Consider the following 23,690-nt stretch of genomic DNA (forward strand, 5'->3'; position numbering starts at 1 on the left):
CATTATATATGTAAGCCAATGGAAATCAATGCTGGTTGAAAATCAGTACAACCTAACTTTTTTTTTTATTTTTCACTTTACTGTTGCTTTATAATGCTGTGCAGCCAACCTGTAGAAAATGGAAAATGCTGAAAGATCAGAACAGGTCATGTTATTTTTAATATCATTTTAATATCGTTCCCCTTGCGTACAGCAGGTGTCGCTGCTGTGCCTCTAAATTATACTCTAAATTATACTCCATGTGCGGCAAGCTGCAAAATAATTATTTCTTACCAGTTATGTATGAAATGAAACAGTATAGTCAGTAGTCGGCTACGAAACATACGATGATTGATCAAAATATGATGTTAAAAAACAATTTCAAGTGAAACGGATGAGAAAACAGGATGAGGCAATCGTTAAATGTATTCGATGCTTATTATTTTTGCGAATAATATATGGGAATGGCTTTTAAGAATCAACTGATGCAGGTTATCAATTAAATACAAAAGAGCACCCATGTATGTGTGTTACGCTTAATCACTGAAAGAAACCATTGAGTATAGGAGTAAAACGCAACATCATCCAGAATATTAATGAATTATTATTAATCTGAATAACTGGTAATAATAATTACCAGTTAATAATATATTTTTCCCCAGAGAGAGAGAGAGAGAGAGAGAGAGAGAGAGAGAGAGAGAGAGAGAGAGAGAGAGAGAGAGAGAGAGAGAGAGAGAGAGAGCTGTCATTAGAAACAGCCTACATGTACCAGATGTCCTCGGCGCACTTGCGCATTGGTGTCTTGGATGGACACGCCTCTTGTCTCCAGTCATCCTAAATCCAATAGCCCAAACGGAACGATACCGACATCCTATGAATCCATCTCTAAGGGAAATGTTTCTTCACATGAAGACATAACTCGAGACCCGGCGTGCGACACACAGCTCCAGCCTTCGCATCTGCTTGCAGGCACGACATCTGTCCAGTGATGCAGTGGGCTGAATGCATGCAGCATCGTTTGTCATAGAGACAGTGCTGAAAGGGACAGCTCGAGATTTTTTTTTTTTGGGGGGGGGGCTCAGTAAATACGGCCTGTTGTTTGTATTTATTTATATATGTTTTACTGGGTCCATGTCGTCGTTTGGTGTTCACGCTCGCAACAAGAGATACGCATGAAATCGTATTGGAATTATAAATAAGAGGAAACAAACGCAACACGTTGCTGGCTGGTCATCAGGAGATCAGGGTGTCATTCAGTCTTCATTCAGTAAGTACAGAAGTGTCACTACCTTACATGTATAACACTTCTTTAAATGATAAGTGCACGTGCCAGCATCTGTCTTGTACGATCCAAAAAAAGAAAAGAAAAGAAGATACAAATTTTTTTTATTTATTTACTTTAAATGAATTAACAGCTAAACTCTGTGTCTTGTGCGATTAACAAATGCATATTTACAAATCATGACATTTAAACCAATTTCGTGATGAATGTTGATCCATAGCACTTGACCTTACAGAGGTATCTCTATGCTAAAAATAGAGGTTAATTCAGTACAATTGGGACTTTTTTTTCTTAGACTTATCAAAAAATGGCCCAATTTGCTTGAACGTACTAAGCGGACAAAAGATGCTGTTCTAAGTGATTTTTGAACATTGTGTAAATTCACGGTATCTCTTTATGTGACGTAAAAGCAGCTCATTGGGAAATTCAAGTAAAAAAAGCTCATAAACCGCCTCTTTGTGTTGTTTGCCAGTTTCAATACTCTATAACCAAAACACGTCAGCAAATATATGTGAATGATCTCGCTGCACATTTATTTAGTTGCGTAATTGAGGCAGCTTGTTCTGTGTGAGTTGGTTTAACATTTGACATTGAGGCAATGTCCTGTCTGCGCAGCTAAAATAGTCCTTTTGTTACTAGTTAACTCTTAGCGAGCATGTCAAATAATTAAGGACAAGGTCTCATTTGCTACAAAACGGTGAATAACAGACTTTGCAAAGGCCCGATGTAAAGTGAAAGCCTCTTAATTAAGACTCAATCAATGCTTTCCTTGGGTTTTGAGTTTCAGGAGACTAATGATAATAGCTTAGAGGTAACTGTACACCCCGGGTCTGAAGGGCTGAATCTGTAGACTTTACAACGGTCTGCTGGTTAATCTCTAAAAGAAATCAAACAGTGCAGGCATTCTGAAGCAGAGGAGCCTGGAATATTACATAGAATTCAATTTCATACTTCTTCTTTTATTGATTCTCAAACTTCTCAAACGAAATGCGATTACCCTTACCAAGTCTACACTTGATAAGAGCATCATGTTGCATCAAAAGTAAACTTACCGTAAACAGTGAAGTTATCTATGCTAGAGCGCAGAAAGAAAACAGACTCTCGTTCTGTTTCTAAGGGACCACACTGCTACAGACAACAACAGGACATATAGATTTGAAATGTTTTCACTGGTGCATCCGTACAGACATTGCACTGTGTAAACAGATTTGCCCGGTAAAAACTATGTAGCTTTGAATGTGTTCTGAGTTGTTGATATGTTGCTAAGGTATTCTGGTTTGTTGCTAGGGCAATAGTGGCCCAGGTCAAAATGCTGCTGCTTTCAGAACTGTGTTTTTCATTATGACAATGAGATAAATACAGGTTCGTTGAGCACGAGAGACTTGTTTCAAAAAACATTCAAGCATTTTACTTAGCCTAAACATTTCAACAGTGTATATGTAAGTAATGCCTTCCTGGAAATAATGAAAGTCTTTTGACCTAGATGTTATTTTTCTCAAAACAACAGTCAAAATAATGGAATGTTTTTGAATCTGATGAAATTATCAAATTTTTTTTGTGAAAACATTTGAACCAATGTTTGACCCAAATGAGTTTTCTATATTGATTTACCTTTTCGGGTATTTTGCATGGCTGTGTTTTAGATCCCTTATTCCTACCTCTAAACATATTGTAACAACTACCTTGCTAACTATTAATAAGCAGCTAATCTGGAGTTCGCTGAGGGAAAAGTCATAGTTAATAGTGAATATGAGTTCCCTATTCTAAAGTATCACCATATTGTCTTCTTGAACAAATCCCTATTTAATTAGAATTAAGGGTTACACTTTATTTACACTTTAGTGCACAGTATGCACATATGGAAACAGGACTGTAAAATAAAGTGCTGTCTTGAGGTTTATAAATACAGATAAACGGCCAAAATGCTAGTAATATGCATGCTACTGTAATAAGCAACTATGTAATTGGGAAAATAGGTCCTTAAAATAAAATATTACATATTATTAGGAGAGTTGATCATGTAGTCTAGTTGATATTCATCATGATTGGAGCTTTTCAGTGGTTTGTTAAGGGCTTGTTAAATGAGATAATCCTGAGGGAAGTTCATTCTGGTGCCACTGCAGCCCTGGACGGCCCAGCAGATGGTCAACAACATTTGTGATCAAATCTGAGATTACAGCCTGTTTGCTTGTGCTGTTGTGAGTCTTTTGATTTGGTTATATGAGTCAGATGATTCTATTCAGGGCTAGATAGATCCATTTTATTGCCATGTAGTTTACAAATCAAACCTTATTGTAAAGTGTTAAGTTTTAAAGATATATTTCCAATGAGAGACGAGTTCACAGCTTCTGAGGCATGATTTTTACTGATGATCAAACAAACAAAGGTCATGTGTACAATAATGTAATAAGACAGATAGACAGACAGATAGATAGATAGATAGATAGATAGATAGATAGATAGATAGATAGATAGATAGAGATAGACAGACAGACAGATAGATAGATAGATAGATAGATAGATAGATAGATAGATAGATAGATAGATAGACAGACAGATAGATAGATAGATAGATAGATAGACAGATAGACAGACAGATAGATAGATAGATAGATAGATAGATAGATAGATAGATAGATAGATAGATAGATAGACAGACAGACAGATTGTGCTTTTGAGTATATATAGAATGGATTCTGTAGTTTCTGTTCACTGTGTGCTGTCCGGGCATTCCCTAGAGGAAAAGGACAGACAGTCTGGAGCGAGTGTACTGTTTCCAGACTCCAGGATAGAGCCTAGAGAAGGGGGAGGAACAGAGAGAGCAAGAGAAGCACTTCGTACATTATAACAGGAGTGATCTTATGGTGTCACATCCTTCACCTGCAGCAGAGGCATCAAAGCTGTAAAATAATATACAAACTTATAATAATAATAATGTTAATAGTAATAATAGCTACTTATTTTTAATAATAGCTGGACTGTCTTCAAAACAGTTTAGCTTCCAGTGTTGAGAAACTTATTTTGAAGTAGTGTAATGTACAGTAACTAAATGCTACAGTTGTTACATGTTGTTTATAACAAATTATGAGTAGCTTGTATCTTGCCGTAATGTCTGGAGGGCCATCGAACTCTGATTAAGAATGACAAAATAACCTTTTATAATTTATATAGTATATGGTTGAGCAGTGCATAAGTGCATAATATATAAAAGTGCATAGTGTATATTGCTACATTTGGGATGTAGCTATTGTGTGCTGTTAAACATAACATTCGTTCGGTCAGCAGCGATAGCCGGCCAGCTTAGAGACATTATTGCTATATTATTGCATATTATCATTATATTGTGTATCTCATATTCTGCAGTGCTATCAAAGTAAAAAGTCCCAAAGTAAAAAGTGGCAATAAAAGTGAATTCTGTTTTATTTGAAAGCTGGAAACCTTAAATTGGAACAAAATGGACAAAAAATGCCTCTGCACAAACAAATGAAATCTAATACATCTGTTGCTAACAAAATGAAAAAGAATAGAAAATGCTGATTGCGACATTATATTAACATTACCAATCACACTCTATTCTGTTGAGTTTAGGAATCCAATGGCCAGTGAAAGGTATTCAGATGAGACTAAATTTTGACTAAACTTTGAACTTCTTGAGAATCCTCTTTGATAAGCAACATAGCTCAGATGTACGTACAACGTAAGCAACTGCTTCAGTGATTTTAAGGAGAGTTTCGTTTTTTTTTTAAGTGCTTAAACTCACCATAGATCAAAGAAATAATTTATTCGCTTGGTTGAATAATCTTGGAAAGTAAACATTTTATAATTTTCAATTTGTAATGTTTTATTAAATTGTCAAATATACATTTAGTCCCATTAAACGTAATTTACTATCTTATATGACACTCATGTCTGGTTCTTGCTATAAAAGACAGGCTTATGATGTTTGCAGATTTGGCTGCTTTTAGCTTTACCTTGGAGTCAGTTCACCCTCTGCCTATGGCCTCTCCTTTAACAGTTAACCAGAAGAGAAGTGGAAGTGAATTTTAAATCTCGGATATAAAAATGTGTGTAAGTATTACATTTACTGTACATAATGCTGCTTGCATAGTAAAAAATGACCTGTTTGAGAGGCTGACTTTTGCAATGATTAGATAAATAGCACTGAACAGACAATAAGGGTTTATTTCAGACTAGCTTATTATACTCATCCGACTTGGTCTTTAACTCGGTTTGACGCTTTGATGATGCAACTAATATTTATTATTTTCTTGTCACCTCTCAGTGGGATGACGTCTCAGAGTGTGTCCTGTCACATCGCCCCCTGCCCCATCTCCTGTGTCCCTCTCATCTGCCCATCTGAGGTGTCCTGACGCCAGCAGGGGCTCATGAGACGCTTCGTGTACTGTAAGGTGGTGCTGACCACCTCTCTGGTCTGGGTGCTAGTGGACGTCTTCCTGCTGCTCTACTTCAGTGAGTGCAACAAATGTGACAACAAGAAGGACCACTCACTCCTGCCTGCGCTCAGAGGTGAGTCTGACCGTTGACAGAACGCAGAGTTTTATTATCTACCTGCAGGGGGATGCGCCCTTCGTACTTTCCATCTATTGTGCACCTGTGCAGATGCGATGGCCTTGTGGGCAGCGTGCTGACAAATACTGCCAGTGTGCCTTCAAAATATGGGTGTATTTGTTCATAAAATGACTTGTCATTGTTTTCTGATGGTGAAATCTCCTGAAGTGTGCTCACCAGCTGCTCATTTCTTACTGTTTAATCCCAGCACTATCAGATGCTTGTCCTCACTTCAACACCATGTCTGGTAAACAGGTTTAACTCTTACCGTAAGCAGCTTTCAGGTTTAGATGCGGTCCACCAATAACCATAATCACAGTCTTGCTCTAAACCTTTATAGCGCAAGTACATCAAAAGCCTCGTTATGAATGTAGATTCTGTGGTCTGCTTGTTGCCTCTAATAAAGTGGACAAACAGGAAGCTGTGTCTGTCTGAAATACAATCTGTATCCATGCATTCGGGATTTAATAATGGCAGGAAAGCTGTTAGGGTATTAAACAGTCAGATGAGGTCTAAGCAGCCGCAGTGCTGAAAGAGCGGAGCTTAGAAGCACTGCAGTCTGTCGGCTATTTACGCTAGATCGTTTTTTATGAGGTCGAGTCACTTTGAAGATCTTTTCTCTTATTGAGGTTATGGGCAGTGATTAGCTCAGCCCTGACGACGAGGGGGGGGGTTATCTAAAGGTTGAGGACCTAATACAGAACTTGGAAGTTCGCTTTCAAAAAGAGAATTTTATATAACTCAGTAGTGCAAATATGCAGGGCATGTACCAACTTGCACCAAAATGATTTTGGCTTGATAATTATGATCTTTATCTCTTTGCCGGATGTTTTATTGCATATTGCTCTCCTTACTAGTTAGATATAACAAAATTGAACTTTATTGGCAAGCAAATATCTTTGATATAAATGTAATCGGCACAGTATGTCGATCTTCTAATATGAATCTTTCTCTATTTTGCCTAGTGTAATACACGGGAATAAGAATTGAACTTCCTCTGGCAATAGTTTATGCTATTCATAATGCGGAATATTGTGTAAACAAACAAACAGACAAACAAACAAATGAGCAAATGACACAATTAGGGTTGTTAGCAAGGACATATGTTTTATTCTGACATTAGTGGTATATTAGAATAACATCTAAACAAGTATAGACCCCCACTTTATTCAGGAATGGACTTTAAGGTTAACATTAAGTCCCTAAGGTGACTAATAATGACTAGGACTAGGCAGTTTAAAACTTAATTTTAATTTTATTTTGTCTAAAGTGCAGTTATCTACATCTCTCATACATCAACATCATACATCTCACACCCTTTAATCCAACCAGAAACATAAACTAAACACTTATTTTATTATTAATTAGCAGTAAATTAAGTTTGAGTTTATCGAGGCAGAAGTTGTAGTTAATAGTTAATACTGACGTTTGGTCCCCCAACTAAAATGCGACTAGCATCGCAGTCCCCATTAATACGAGGCTGCTATATAGGGGTCTTAAATGATTTAGCCTGTTTGGATATTCTAGGTCAGGGGTCATCATATTTGTTCCCGGAGAGCTGGTGTCTTGCAGAGTTTCAAGGATGTTTCAAGTACACAAAGACCTTGATTAGCTGCTTCAGGTGTTTGATTAGGACAATGACCCTCCTGGACTGAACCTGGTGACCCCTGTTCTAGGCATTTGTTTACTGGCTCAAGACAAACAGCATCCCAAGTTCAACCCATTAATGCCCGGAGCGTCATTTTTGCAAAATTGTATGTTGCTATGTGTGACACGTTCAAAGTATAACACCCTGTGAGCAGAGAGAAAAGTGAGTTTACTTTATCAAAAATAGATTAACGTGAATCTGCCAATCTTTTGCTTTGTGTAACTAAAATAGATTCAGTTTACTTCAGTCCTCATCCCATCACCACACAAAATTCAGTCTACTGGAGACAGATCTTCAAATATCTTATCCAGGAAAGATCATTTTGCTTTTAGTCTGTTCATAACCTTAGTCGGTTTATTTTTAGCTTTACTATGTAGCCGATTTTTCTGTTGTTCTTTATTGAATGGCTGTAGTAGATGTATCACTTAAACTGCCACCTTAAAGAGAGCACAGAGACTGTTTCAAATATGATCTTATTGCTAAATAAATAAAGTACTGGGATCAATGCAGAAATGCCTGCTTCTCCATCTTAATTGCCACATCATTAAGTATACATCACCCTCTTCCCAGACTGCTGTTTAAACTGATGATGCAACAGCTTTACATTCTAATAAAACCAAAGAAACGGTGCCTAATGGACATCAATTATTTAATGCTCTTTCATACATCCTGATGAATAACTGCAGGGAATCTCTTTAAAAAGGTCAGATAGTCTCCATTCCGAAACATAATGAATGTCTACGTCTGCATTTTTTTCTAAGGCAGTATCAGAAAGTATTTGGACTAGTCACACAATTATTGCCAAGACCTTTTCTCAAATTTGTAGTCTGTGCTAATTACTGAAATCCATGGTGAGTTTGCAGATTTCAGTCTGAGTTTGCAGATTTCACCAAAAAAATAAATGTATTAAAATAAATAAATAAATAAATCACGTAATGTGTGATGGGTAAAGTCTGATTTTGAGTACATTCAGCCAGAAGAGTTCAAACATGTTTCCCACATTCGTTATTTTAAAATCATCCCAATATCATCAAAAATGATCATCAAACCAAATCAAAAGCATCACAAACAATGCAGGGTCACAAACAATCAATTCTGTGGAAAATCTTAAAGGGTAATATGATGCAATTTCAAGTTCTCCTCTTTTTTGTTACAAGCTGTTAGTACAAAGGTAAGGTTCCTAAAGTTGCAAGACTAAAGTCTCAAAACCAAAAATATTCTTCATAAAAGTTATGACTTGTCCAGACCCCCCTACACATCCCTACTTTTCTGCATCACAGAGTGGGTTTTGTTTTATACCACTGGCCAATGATTTTTCAGGGAACGTACATTTCAGTGCACTGGAAGGATCTGGTGCTTGAGATGGCCCTTAAAATGGTTGACTCCTGATCAGCGCACTGACTACTGAACAAGGGAGCTGATTGGGAAACGCTCTATTTTTTTATTAACATATTACTAGAACCATAGCCATTTATTAGTAGTAATTAAGCACATAATAATAACTTATTCTACATGACCTTATTAAACATCTCTAAACCTACCCAATACCTAAACTTAACAACTACTGTACTTACTTTATAAACAGCAAATTAAGAATTTATTGAGAATAAAGTGTTTGATACATGATGTTTTAAAATCTGTTTCTGCTTTTTTTAACAGTTGTGCAGTTGTATTCCAGCGTTAACCTTAATTTGAACACTTTATTGACTTGGAACTATAACTTTCTTCAACTATGTCTGATATCTTGGATTACTTAGAGTGTTTATTATTACATTGTACATTGTACATAGTTTTTTCCACAAAGGCTACAGACGTTACCGCCTTTGCATTTGTCTAAAACGTGGTGGCTTTCGCAGCGGGATTGTGTACTGCTCATGGAGCCAGCTCAGTAGGTTTTGGAACAGAATGATAGTGTCCATAATGGCACAATGCTTCCAGATTTATTTCAATGACATGATATTATGGGCTGTCCTTGTGCCCAAATGGATGCTATTTTTGGATTAAGCAGCTAAGTAAGACAGCAGTGCGTGAGGGTATATCAAATCCCCTGGTTCTGCTTTGAAATACTGTGAAGGTTGAAGAGGGACGTTAAGAAGCAGTGCTGCAGAGTTTCATTCTTGCTGTTATTGTCAGAGACCCGATGAGTTGCTCTTCGTCATACTGCAGTCACAGCACTCCCCATTATATTGGAGTGTTTTGCTGCGCGGTTTATGTGCAGTTCTCTGTCGTAAAGCAGGGTGATTTTGCATAAAACTGTCCATGCAGACCTCCAGGTTTTTAACTGAGAATGTCATCAAATCAGACAGGCCGTTAATGTGGCCTGTGATTGGCTGTGAATTGTTTGGATTGAACCCTCTTAACCTGGTCAGCTGCGTATGGATCTATGGTTCTGGGAGGGCTGAGAATATTGCTTTATAGAAGGAGACGGTAATAAATATAGGTGACAGAGAAAAGCCTCTAATAATATGGTAGAACATAAATCACTTAGAATGTATCCTAGTAGTTTTACAAAGGAAAAATCATGACTTTGTATATGCTGGTGGCTTAACTGATCATTTGTTCATCATGTGTTTAGTTTTATAAATGCTATTCCCTAGTAATCCGATGGAGGGCATTCTGTAGAAGCTTGATCTTGAGGTGATTCTTTAATTTTCTAGTCCTTGCAGACATGCGCTACTTTAGAGTTATTAAAGAGCATCTTCAGTACCGATAATGACAAACATGAGCTCAACCCTATAAAGCCTACTGTATTATATTTGAAAGATGATCAAAACAAACAAACATGATTGAAACCATGCAGAAACATATGCTGTACATCTTTTCTACATGCCTTCTGTTGACTTGCCTGGATTAACAGTTTTGACATGTTAACAAATGCAATGCCTTTTACTATAATTTCTACAAAAACATTCAGGTAGTGATACACGTGTCTTTTTACGGTGAGATTTTTTCATAGGAATAATTTAAATATTATTACTAATATATAACGTTAAACATAGAAGCAACGTCATAGGTTTATTAAACTTTTAAACATTAGAGCTTTAAACAGAAGTATTTATATATTATATTACATTTTGGCCATATAAATACCAACATTTGCATCATATTATATATTTTGCTCACTTTGTGCCTCTGAATTATACTGAAGTGTTTTTGTTTCTTATATCATACTATATAAAAGCCTGATGTATCAAATATGATACAACAAAACGCGTAGACTATGCTTTTTAGCAATTATTACAATATACAGCTTTACAGCCCATTGTTTCTGTGTCATTTCTAAAAGATATCAGATGAGAGTATAGTAATGTAACTCATTTTATGGTTACTGATGAGGAGTAACAAAACTCATGATCAAAAAATGTTGAGTGTGTTTTTCTGAAAGTGTTTCTGTTGATTTGTTTGCTGTCCTTGTAGTCTCTGTTTGATAACAGTGTTAAGTCAGATTTCAAGGACAGAAAGCGTCCGTGTTGACAGATCCTATAACATGGATCAATGGTTCAGAACACTGCTGTCAGTTTTACCTGCAGCAGAGACACTGAAAATCTGCTTTGTGTTCAGTTTAAACCCCACTATATAGATATATGAGTCAAATGGACAGTTGTAACCAAGCTTATACATTTTGATTTGTTATATTATTGTTCATTTTAATAAATAGTATTCATATTAACTTGTGTATTCATTTGAATTATTATTATAGTTACTTTACTTTGTAGCCTCTTCATCTTATATGTATCATGATTGTTTTTGCAACCAATTTTATTTCCATATGTGACCTCGGGCTACAAATCCAGTCATAAGGAACAAAGGTTTTGAAAATGGCATTTATACATAGCCAAATAAATGAGCTTATGGTTTTCTAGGATGGAGTAATATTTGGTTGAGATACAACAGTATGAAAATCGTTATTCTGAGGGTGCAAAAACCCATAGGAAATGAATATTGCTAATCAACTGATTTGATTGAAAAAAAAATCTTTTGGAGGTTATTGTTTTAGAACGTATTATTGACTTCAAATATACTATACAATATATATATATATATATATATATATATATATATATATATATATATATATATATATATATATATATATATAAAGACTCAGGGTCACATATGTGAAAGTAAACTGTAAATATTACTGTCCAAGTGAAAAGGGATTCTCAAAAAGTAAATAATGAAAGGTAGGATTCATTTTAAAAACTGGGAATTAATTGCATGACTGAAAATGAATGTGCATCAGTTTGCAATGTTAGCTGAAATAGAAAGTGCAGTTTCAGAGGCAGAGCAATACATTTTGATTTCATTTTTATCTATTAAAAAGTGCATATTTAATATGAAGATGAAAATACTGTAGACCAAATTTTTATTATGATTATTGCGCATTACATCTTTTTAGATATCATAGCTGACACTTTTCTAACAAACCGACATGAAAGGAGTTAAATAAATAAATACATGGGCACATGTTTTGGCCAGGATACTGAGCACTTGGTAATAAATAATTGACACCGACTGCCGTCCTGCTTTCTGTGTTCCAGCGGTGATGTCCCGCACCCATGAGGCACCAGGTGAAATGGGGAAGGCTGTGGTAATTCCCAAAGAAGAGCAGGAGAAGATGAAAGAGCTCTTTAAAATCAATCAGTTCAACCTTATGGCCAGTGACATGATCGCGCTCAACAGGAGTCTGCCAGATGTCCGGCTGGACGGGTGAGCGTGTGTGTGTTTGTGCAGACAAATGCTCCATGATTAACGACACTAATCGCAGGATCCAATCAGCTGCCACAACGATCTCAACAACACAAATCAGCATTCATTAGGAAGACGATGACTTTTAATGTTTCTTTTTTTAATAAGCAATAATTGGTTATTGGTTATTGGTTTTGTGGCTACTTGCATTTGCTGTAATTATGGAATGGATAGAAATTGATGCCCCACTACTTTATTTAAATTCAAAACTCAAATTTGCCTCAAGGACTTTCTACAACGACACATTTTCAGTGTAAATGTTATTTTTCTAATTAATTTTTCTTTCCGAAAAGTGACTCAGCTTGCATCTGAATCAGAATAAAAGCAGCAGGCCAAAGATGTTTGGGGATCACACACTTGAGCAGTTTCAGAGAGAGATGTTTGTATTTCCTAACTCTCGTGGATGCAGTATGGTATTTGCCGTTGCAGTGGTACAAGTTTTGTGGTTTTGAACAGACAAGTTTGAAAGCTAGCAGTTATTCTTCAAGACAAACGGGCGAGGCTGTGAATCGACAATTAGTTAGTTGTGTTAATTCTAGCTGACCTAAATTTTTAGATGAATATTAACCACAATTGCATAAGCCCGGCACATGCTTTATTGTGCGGTCACGTAATGAGGCAAACTGTGGATATTTTCTTATCAGTATGTACATTCAATACACCAAGAGCATCTGTTCATCAAAAATAAAAATAAAGCAACTTTGCACAAGAATAGGTGATAAATATACTTTTTATTTAACGCTCATTATTATTACGTGAAAGCTCCAGTTTTCATCCCTCTGTCTCAGTGGAGCAAATAAGGTCTTTGTTTATGGAATCTAAAGAACCATTCAAGTTACATAATGAAATCCCAGAGAGCTGTTAGAGCAAAACATGCCACATTCATCTGGTGTGTTTGAGTTATGCCACCATTCAGCGCACTCAAGGCCATCACCCACATACAGTGATGGATGTTTCTCTTGGAATAAACATTTGCTCAACATTTTACCAGAGTCTTTTAATCTCAGTAGTTTGTGTGACAGCTAAATGCTCCAAGAACTTAAAGAACTCCACAGTAAAAAACAATGAGATTTTTACATTCTCTTAAGAACATGTCAGTGATGTTCATCTGTGCTAAACTCACCACCAAAATGTTATACCTAGGATGTTGAAATAGGTTGGCTATGATATTCTGAATGGTGATTATTGTTATTTGTTATTATGCGTTGATCGATTATGTGTTAGGTGATAAGGATATCCTGGTCCATGTGCGCTTCTTACCAGTCGAAATGAATGTTGAACAGTAGAATTGTTAAAAATGTCTCTTACAAAAGTAGCCAAGAAGCTGCATGATTTGGGGTATCATTTAAGCCCATTCCACAGTTATGTTTAAATTTAGAACTTTGAGGTTTTGGGATTGTTCACGTCACTAATTACAGCTATGAGCAAAAATTACGTTTCCCCATAGCAAAAACTACTAATGAGTATTTTAGAATGAATGAACGATGGAATGAAGCAAGGAAAGAAAACAACTTGGGGTGAGAATGAATACATTTGTCTCCCAAAGGAATAACACTGGTTTAACATTGCAGTAAAATAACCCATTCTGTCCCATTCCCTCAATGCTTACAGCCAAAATCCCCCGTTGTTCGCAGTTGGGTGATATTCATAGATAGATGCTGCGTGCCGTCATCTGTAATCTGCCTCGAGTTTGTGCCCTTCTGCCCCCATCCTGTCTGTGCACACAAAGAGAAGCAGAGCTATAAAACTATCCCCATATCTCTTTTCATTCCTCAGCCATTCTCATGGATTTTTAGCGCTCGTTGTCCTGTGCAGCTTCATGCTTTATTTAAGCTCTCTTGGTGACTCTCAGCTGCTAGCTATCTATAATATAAAAATCACCTCAATCTAAGGATTTGCATTGAAATTAATACAAATAGTCTGAATGACAGAAATAGACATGTGTCAGTTTTAGGCACTAAATTTTGATTGGCTGATAGCGCCTACATGCTTTTTTTAATGTAGCCCTATTAAAGGGTATGTTAGGATGCCCACTAAAGCAGACGCATACCAATTTTCAACTTAATGGATCGTATAATTTTTGTTAAATTACTTTAGCACCCCCAATGCTGAAGATGGTGTGTATCCCTAAATTGTCTTCTTGTTTGTGCATGTATCAAATAACTTAATATCTTAATAGCAGGAAATAGATTGATTTTTATTGCTTCAAGCTTTAATCAAGAAGAATGTAATTGCTGAAGAGATGATTTTATGCTTGTATGGTTGAATCAATGTTTAAAAGTAAGTATCAGAGGTCAACAATTATTCAGTGTTATATTAATGATCAAACTGGAAACATTTTGTCTTGAAAACTGTCCTTAAAATGAGGCCATAGCGATGTTTTAAATTACACACATACATGAAGTAAACCCACAATATATACCATATAGCAAATTTCAGGTACTTGATTATTCATTTTGTTGCAGAGTATACACAAGTTGGATATGTAGTACATCAGGTTTAATCAAGATATACTTTATTTCAGATTTTAGTACAAAATATAATCTGTATTATATGCCTATAGCTATAATTTGCTAAATGTGTCTATACATGCATTTTATTAAGATATTATGATATAAGTAAAGGATAATGTACATCAAACCAGTGGTTATTATGAATTAGTCTTAGCCTCAGATATCACGACCAGGAACTTAAACATCTGATGCACAGGGCATACAAAGTGGAAATACTGAATAGAGGAGGGGTGTGTTTAAGGGTATTCTGCCCAAGACTGACATCGTTAGAAAAGGAGCACCATTGCTTTGTTCAGATTTTGATTAAATATTACCAAGACATTTTTTTCAGCAGATTAACTTTCACAGATGAATTGTTCATAAATAAAGTCCATTTTTATTTCACGCTGACTTTAAATCATCACAAAAGGCCAGCAGCTGCATTATGAAGTGAGAGAGCGGGTCTGCGATACCAGGTTGGCATAATTAAATATCGATTCGTGTCATATTTTAGCTGTCAACCAAACACCAGAGGTGGGAAATTCAGGGGCCAAAGAGTAAAAGTCCCGCCATATTTTTGTTCCATCCATTAACTCAGCAGCTCATTTTACTAAAGCAGGAACCAAGTCATTCCCTGTTTCCCAGTGTTCATACTATCCACCCTAAATAGTATGTGAGATTAAAATAAGTACGTCCCAAGCATAGAACGTTAAAAGAGTATGCCAAAATCCATCCCTGGATGGCTGACTATTTTAGGTAAATTTTTAAAGTGTGGATCCGTGCACACTGTAATGGCTCTAACGGCAAGTCTTGAGTAAAATCCCAAGTCCTTAAACTGTTAAAGTTAATAAGATAATTAAGTGACTTAATTAAATGATGATTGTTAATTAGAGATGAACACCTGCTGTTATAAAGAGTAACGGAGATTCTGTGTGATATAAAATTTGTACTCCAGTGTTGTTTAGACACACACAAACATCAAGAACCAGCACATAAATACCTAACAATGGTGACAACCAACAAAATGCTTCATGCTGAAATCATGCAATGCAGTTCGAATAATTAATGTCACCGCTATTGAGGATCGTATGATAAATGTTCATGTCTAAAAACCTAATCCTAAACAAAATTTTGGTTTCAGTATCGACACATTACAATGAGACATACTTAATAGTCAAATGTATTTAATAAACCAAATAGAGAAATACTAAAACCAGAGAGATTTAAAGCAATAACATTCAACCATCATAATTTATCAATGAATTAATCTGCTACTTCTAGGTTTGCTGTGAAGCAATTGCTTAAAAAGCAAACGTCTTTGAATTATCATAATGTTTAAAAGTCCAACAACACTGACCACAGTTATGGTGACTGTTTTCTTTTGTCTTTGTTTTTCTTCAAGTTGATTTCATCCAAGGCTGAGGCTGAAGTCAGCTGTGCTTGTTTTTCTCTTTTCTTCAGTGATGTTAACTGTTAACAGCAGGTGTTCATGCTAATGAACTAATCATCATTTGATTATCTCATTAACTTTAACTCTTCGAGGACTTGGAACATGATTTGAGACTTGCTTGTGACTTAAAATGAATCACTCAGCTGCTGTTTATGGGTGAAACTAAAATATGGCTAGATTTCCACCTCTGTCAAACACAAAGCATTCACAAAAAAAAATGTTCCCAGAAAGCAAATAGCGCTGACTGCAGTTACCCCGACAAGCCTGTATTAATAGTTTTTGCCAGTTTTTATCAGAGAGTAACATACCTCAGAATGTGGTGACTGACCAATCAGAATAGAGTATTCCACGGATCCATCTAATACTAAACATTAGCATCGGGTTCTCTCATAAGCTACTTTGAAAGAATGTGCATTGTGAAAAGCCCTGCAAAGAAACTTGACTCGATACTTGACTCAATATGTCTAAAAGTTTGTCTTTGAACTTATTTAACTTGTTTTGTCTTATTAACCTTTGTGTGTGTTCCTCAGCTGTAAAACCAAGACATACCCCGATGACCTTCCAAACACCAGCATTGTGATCGTGTTTCATAATGAAGCCTGGAGTACACTTTTGAGAACCATACATAGTGCCATAAATCGCTCGCCCAGACATCTACTGCTCGAGATTCTGCTGGTGGATGATGCCAGCGAGAGAGGTCATAATCACAGCCATTAATTAGTTTATTAACTGATCAATTATGTTTTACATGTTGAGTTATTATGAGTACCACTATATTGGTCAATGGCAGAAAATCCTCAGTGTCATCGTTTATGTAAATGTTGACGTTTAGGCTATTTAGTCCATTAATGTGAACCTAGACCACAAAACCAGTCATAAGGGTCCAGCCAATTTTTCACATAATAAATGAAACTACATGAAAAATCTGGAATCTGAGGATGCAAAAAAATCTAATTTAAACACTTTTAAAGTTGTCCAGTTTTTAGCAATGCATTTTTGAGTTTTTAATACGCTTCGCTAAAGAGATGTACATGTCTTTAGATAGATGTTTATTTAATATCCTAATGATTTTTAGCATAAAAAAAAAAATCATTTTGACACAGACAATGTATTGTTGGCAATTGCTACGAAAATACACCTGATTTACTTATGTCTGGTTTTGTGCTCCAGGGTCACAAATTTCACTCAGCTTCTTAGAGACTTGAGTGAAGAAACATTAAAATGTGTGTAATATGGAGCTATCCACCATAATTTCATTTCTGTAGATGACCTTTGCGTCCACTGATTGATTGCAGATTTTCTAAAGAAAAAATTAGAGGACCATGTTGCGACTCTGGAGGTTCCAGTACGTATTTTAAGGATGGAGCAGCGATCCGGCTTGATTCGAGCACGACTAAGAGGAGCAGCTGCCACGCGAGGACAGGTCATCACCTTCCTGGATGCCCACTGTGAGTGCACTTCAGGGTGGCTGGAGCCGCTGCTTTCCCGGATCAAAGAGGACAGGTGAGTGTACTTGACTCTGTACAGATCAGTATATTCCTGAGACCCAAACTTTACATCCTTGGATGTACTGTAGAAAAAATGGTTCTCAGCTTCTTTGAATCCAAGGCACTCTGTTGTCAAAGACAGTATTCCAAGACCCTTAATATACTCTTAATATTTTTAAGTTGCTGAGGTTAGACAAAAATACACTGCGTGGGTCAAAATTACATATTTTAGTTTTCTGTCATTATTAGTACATTAAGTACTGGTACCATAATACCATAATTATATTATATAAAAATAATATATTGCTAAGAACTTCATTTGGACTACTTTAAAGGTGTTTTTTTGCAACCTTTAAATTTCGAATAGTTTTCAAAGTTTTATCTTGGACAAATATTATACAATATATCAATGGAACGCTTATTATTCAGTGTTCAGATGATGTATACATTTCAATTTCGAAAAATGTACACTTATGACTGGTTTTATGGTCCAGGGTCACATTTTATTTACTCAAGGAGTGGCACTATATCAAAAACAAAAACCCCATGATTTCAGACCTTTGATTAGCATTTATTTAATTTTGATTTTTCCAGTCATTTAGGATTATAGGAATAAATTCACTATAAACCAAGGCTTCTTGGGTCTTACTGCTTCATTAAATAATTTAAAGCCATCTTCCAGCTCTAGTGGGTCACAATCTCTTGGATTAGAGAAAAAAATGCATTACTACGAAAGAGAAGTGGTGATGTTGCCTATGGCTTAATGAGTACATAAATAAAGTAATGTATAAATAGATAAATTGTCCGAGTAAATGATTGGGTGCTTAGGTGAAAGTCCATTAACAATTACATATTTACCTTTGCTTTGTGTGCTTACCTACTAGCTGCTTTAGTTCATGGTCTCTCACAGTATAATCCTGTTACCCATCAGTAAGTGTGACGTGTCCTCCATTTGTAAAATGATCTTTATTACGTTCACACAGATTCAGGTACAGAAGGCAGATTCAGAATTACATTACTGGGGATATCTTGTTACTTGTTACAAGCACACTCATATTCGTTCATGCTCAGGTGCTTTGATACAGGAAACCTATTTTTGAGAGCATGCGCTTTTGTGCTGCCTGCTGTAAAGGTTTTTAACTCCCCGTCTAGGCTGAATCGCAAAGCAGTGATACATAAGTTGCTTATTTGGGTGTATAGCATTATGCAGTGCGTGTATCGGGTTTGCATCGATCAGAATTGGTCTAGTTGTGCTAAAGCTGGAGTGAATATCCAAATAACATTCTGGAAGCATGTTGCAATGTGGACTGTTTCTATTTGGAAATGTGTCTCGGCCTTTTCTGTTACACAAAGGATAATGTCTAGTCAGATGGGCATTATTGCAGAATAAACCCGTGCAGACAGACCTGATGCAAAGTCATTCTGAGCCGTCAAAAACTATAGCTAAACTGTCTGGTTTAAACCCGAATTTCATCTACATCCATCATCTTAGGGTGGTGTGACCATTCGAGCCATTCAGTCACACTTTATTTTGAGGTTTAATTCTCACTGTTAACAAACCATTAATTACAAGTTTTACCTCAATAACCTGCTAATTGGCTGCTTATTAGTAAGGTATGGTCATAAAGAATATGTGCTTTATAAGTACTAATAAGCAGCCAATATTATTAATTTTGCAGTAAAATGAGGAAGGGAGGAAGGGAGGTTTTCTAACTATTCTTTTTCTCCTCCATTTTTGCAGCTTTCTTACGCTATTTTGTAATTTGATATTTTAAAAATAGATGCAATTCTTGTCAAAATACCTATTTCCACAGCAGCACTGGGCTGAAGGTGAAAGGGTTATTTGTGTTTGTCATTCTAGGAGGGCTGTGGTCTGTCCGATCATTGATGTCATCAGTGATGAGACATTCGAGTACATGGCCGGCTCAGATATGACCTATGGGGATTCAACTGGAAGCTCAACTTCAGATGGTATCCAGTTCCTCAGAGAGAGATGGACCCGACGCAAGAGGGGACAGAACCCTTCCTGTTAGGTAATACACTGTAAAGCGTTTTATTTAAATAATGTTTGATTTGTCTTAATTGAGCAGACAGCATGTATTGTAGGTGGCACGATGGTTTAGCTGTTGTCAGTTACATTATTATTAGGATGTGAATCTAAAATCTGATATCGTTAACTCTTTAAACCAGTTCTTTCATTATCCTGAGGGTTTTATAAAGAAATGTTAAATATATTACAAATGGCCTGCAATAAACCTGTATGTCGTTTTATACAGTTACATTTTTATTACAACTCACATATGTAACCAAAATAACAAGAACAAAACATTTAGTCATGCATGAGATCAGCAGTCTGCTGATGACAGCTCATCATTGGCTTGTTTAATGAGAAAAGCAATGACAGTTGTGAAGAAAGTCTGTCATTTTTCTGTACTCTCTAAAATGTAGTATCTACATTAGACATAAACAACAATATGAGCTATGCAATTTAAAAATATACATATGTATACATGCATGCACTGTCATAAAAAAAAAAAAAAAAAAAAAAAAAAAAAATATATATATATATATATATATATATATATATATATATACACACAATTTTTTATATATATATATGTGCACATTTACTGTATATATAGATTACTCACACATACAGAATATATTTGGAAAATAAAAATATTTGCATGTATTTCCATTATGTCTATACGTCATATTATTAGTCATTTGATTGATATGTATTGATTTGATCCTTATCAATGTATCATTACACCCTTATAAAGAAAGTTATTGATCAGAGGATTTTCTTAAACAGACTAGAGAGGTTCACATCACTTAACCTAGCTATTGATGGTGGGAACACATATATAGCATTCAGTATATACACCCTGTCAGATGAATTCATTCTAGTTTTGTTTTGAATCTTCTCCACAGAACTCCCACAATGGCAGGAGGTCTGTTCTCCATTGACAGAACTTATTTTGAAGAGATTGGCACCTATGATTCAGGCATGGGATATATGGGGAGGGAAAATCTTGAGATGTCTTTTTAGGTGAGTGATCCATTTGTTGATGATGTTCTGCAATACTATATTCATAAGTACATGCTGGATTTTATTTTTTTTATTTCAATTTTACGTGGATACGTTTTAAAGATCCTTGATGATTCTAATTGCATTTCCTTTGTATGTGTGTGAATAGATCTGGCAGTGTGGAGGATCTCTAGAGATAGTCACATGTTCTCATGTAGGCCACGTGTTCAGGAAGGCCACACCATACAGTTTCCTGGTGGAACCGGTCAGGTGATCAACAAGAACAACAGGCGATTGGCTGAAGTCTGGATGGATGAGTTCAAAGATTTCTTCTACATCATCTCACCAGGTAACACTCTTCAGAAATCAATAAATGACATTTCATTTACTGAGACGGACCATCATATTATCCCTGCAGTTTTAATTTTGGTTGCTGGATAGTTTCAATCATATTTTTTAAACTAAATGTACAATATAGTGCAAAAGTGAAATTGAGATGAGAGCACAGTTCCACCAAGCAAATGATTTAACGCTAGTGAATTCAGTGAATTCAGAGCAGGTAAACATGTTCTCTCAGGTCTTCATTAGTGTCAGTGTGAGCTATGGCTGTCTTTACAGAGATGCAGAGGGTTTTCTATAAATAGCGCACTGATTTGCATCTGTGGTCATGGTTGCTTTGAGAGTCTGTGATTATCCTATCATTTGGCCTCCCGACCCATTGCTGCGATCGGGTTGTTTGTCTTCTATAATCCTGTAAAAAATCCAGCCTTCCTCAAGCTTGTTCAGACAAGAGGGTATTGTTACACAAAATTTCTTCAATACACAATTATCTTACTTTTGCTTGCTTGCTTCCATCTTCTCTTCCCTAGTTGCTGCTCACTTGCTTTACACTTCACTTTCTTCCACACTCACACACACACACACACACACACACACACACACACACACACACACACACACACACACACACACACACACAAAGAGCACCTATTTCAAAACATTATATTTTAAAGACTATACTCAAGTGTGAACTATAATTTTGAAAATGTTGAAAATGTATTTTTATGTTTAGTTTCAGTTTATATTAAGTGCAGTATAATTATTCAAGTGCATACTATACATATGTAATCCTTGAATAGTTGTCTGTGTTTTTGGATCGGCTAAATCACACATTTTTATGTGAAACTTTACTGAGGCAATTTAGTAGGTTTTGATTAGTAATTACCTATTACTTCTTCTTTTAACCCAGAGGGAATTGGTAATGCTTAAATCATTACTAGTGGTACACTTACCATTATCTTAATTAACTTGGAATTACACAATATTATCATAGCATAATTCAACTCCTAGTAACTACTACAACTGTATACAAACTGATTAATGAATTGGTAAGAACATCACTTAGTCGAATGTGGTAGTTCTACACTATTAGCCATATTATACTTTTCATACCACCAAGAACTACTTACACAGGTTCATAATACTATGAATAATGCATGAATGTAATTAATCAAAGTATATTTCCAAATAATTCTAGGGAGTTTAAAGTGAAGATTATGAACTCACTAGTAATGAGTGCATATCGATAGTAGTCACTTGTTATTGTTTTTTGGATCGGTATTCAGTAGTAAACTAGGTTCAGTTAACTTTTCTTTTAGGATTGCTAAATCAACAGTGGGTTTCATTATCTTACTTTGGAATTTGATTTATTTATTTACACCACACACTGTTGCATACAGACGTTCTTAGAGTTTTGTTTAGCTACCTAAGGTTAGATAATGTTACTAGCGTTAATTGTATTTGAGATTCATTACTATGAAACAGTATTCTGAAAGTTTTACTCTAAGAAAATGTTTTTCACATAGCCAGCATCTTGAGAAGAACAATGAATTGGGATAACAAAGATAAAGAGCAAGATATTTTATTTAAGTATGCATTTTAGTCTGGGACTTGGTTTTAAGCCTCGGCCTGTGTAACTGGAGTAAAATATATTTTCTTTAAGCAAAGTAACTTTTTTCAATAAAACAAATAACACTGCAGTTTATATTCTAGTCAACATGTGCTAGTTATTACAGTTTAGTCAGTAATCTGAATGAGTAGTCAACATTACTTGATGGTTCTTTATTGTTCATGACGCGAACTATACGTGCAATCAATATGCAAACAATATGAAAACAAATATTAACATATATAGTTACTATGGGACATCCTTAAATTAGCAGTGCAGAAGCGGGTTTAATAAGTGAATAAAACATAGTTAGAATGAAGTTAAAAGTATAAGTACGAAATGAATGGATCAAATGCAGGCTTTTTCCATGAGTGTCATAATAGATTTTGTAAAGGAATGGAAGCAGAGTTATGCAAAATATAAACTAAATACAATGCATAAGTTAGAGCTTTGTATTTATAATATAATATTAAAATTTAATTTTTGAACATTGGTTAAAGTTAAGCAGATGAATGGATCAAATGCAGGCTTTTCCATGTAATAATAGATTTTGTAAAGGAATGGAAACCAAATTATCAAAATAAATACAAATCAATGCAATAAGTTAGGGCTGTATTTATAATATAATAATATTTAATTTTTAGTACACTCAGTTAGGTTAGGCACTTTGTACTACCATTTCTTTCTGTTCTACATAGCGCTGTAAAAATTTATCATGGGCATGTTAAATACAAACCTTTAAAATAGGTGAATTTTACTTAAGTAACCAGTATAATGTTGGGTAAATTCTGCTTACACTTACTTTTTACTGTTTATACAAAACCCCCAAAAAATAAAGTAATATATACCCCAAGATATGTGGCTCTGGCACACTCAAAAGTGCGCACTGTAAACAAACACTGAAGATCAATGTTTTAAAGAACTGATATGTCAGTGTTAATTGCGATGAATCGGCATCCACTTTTGCAAATGTTTCAACAAACCAGCATCACTGGAGCTCTGGGCATTGATGAACATTAATCTTAAGGCTTTCATTGTCACTAATAATGTGCTAA

General features: G+C 35.5%; 1 pseudogene; it reads left to right on the forward strand.

Annotated features, from left to right (window-relative positions):
• Positions 1-767: 767 nt before the first annotated feature.
• LOC122332264 lies at positions 768-21,331 on the forward strand (annotated as a pseudogene).
• Positions 21,332-23,690: the final 2,359 nt, after the last annotated feature.

The sequence above is a fragment of the Puntigrus tetrazona genome, unplaced genomic scaffold (assembly GCF_018831695.1).
Source record: "Puntigrus tetrazona isolate hp1 unplaced genomic scaffold, ASM1883169v1 S000000008, whole genome shotgun sequence".
NCBI lineage: Eukaryota > Metazoa > Chordata > Actinopteri > Cypriniformes > Cyprinidae > Puntigrus > Puntigrus tetrazona.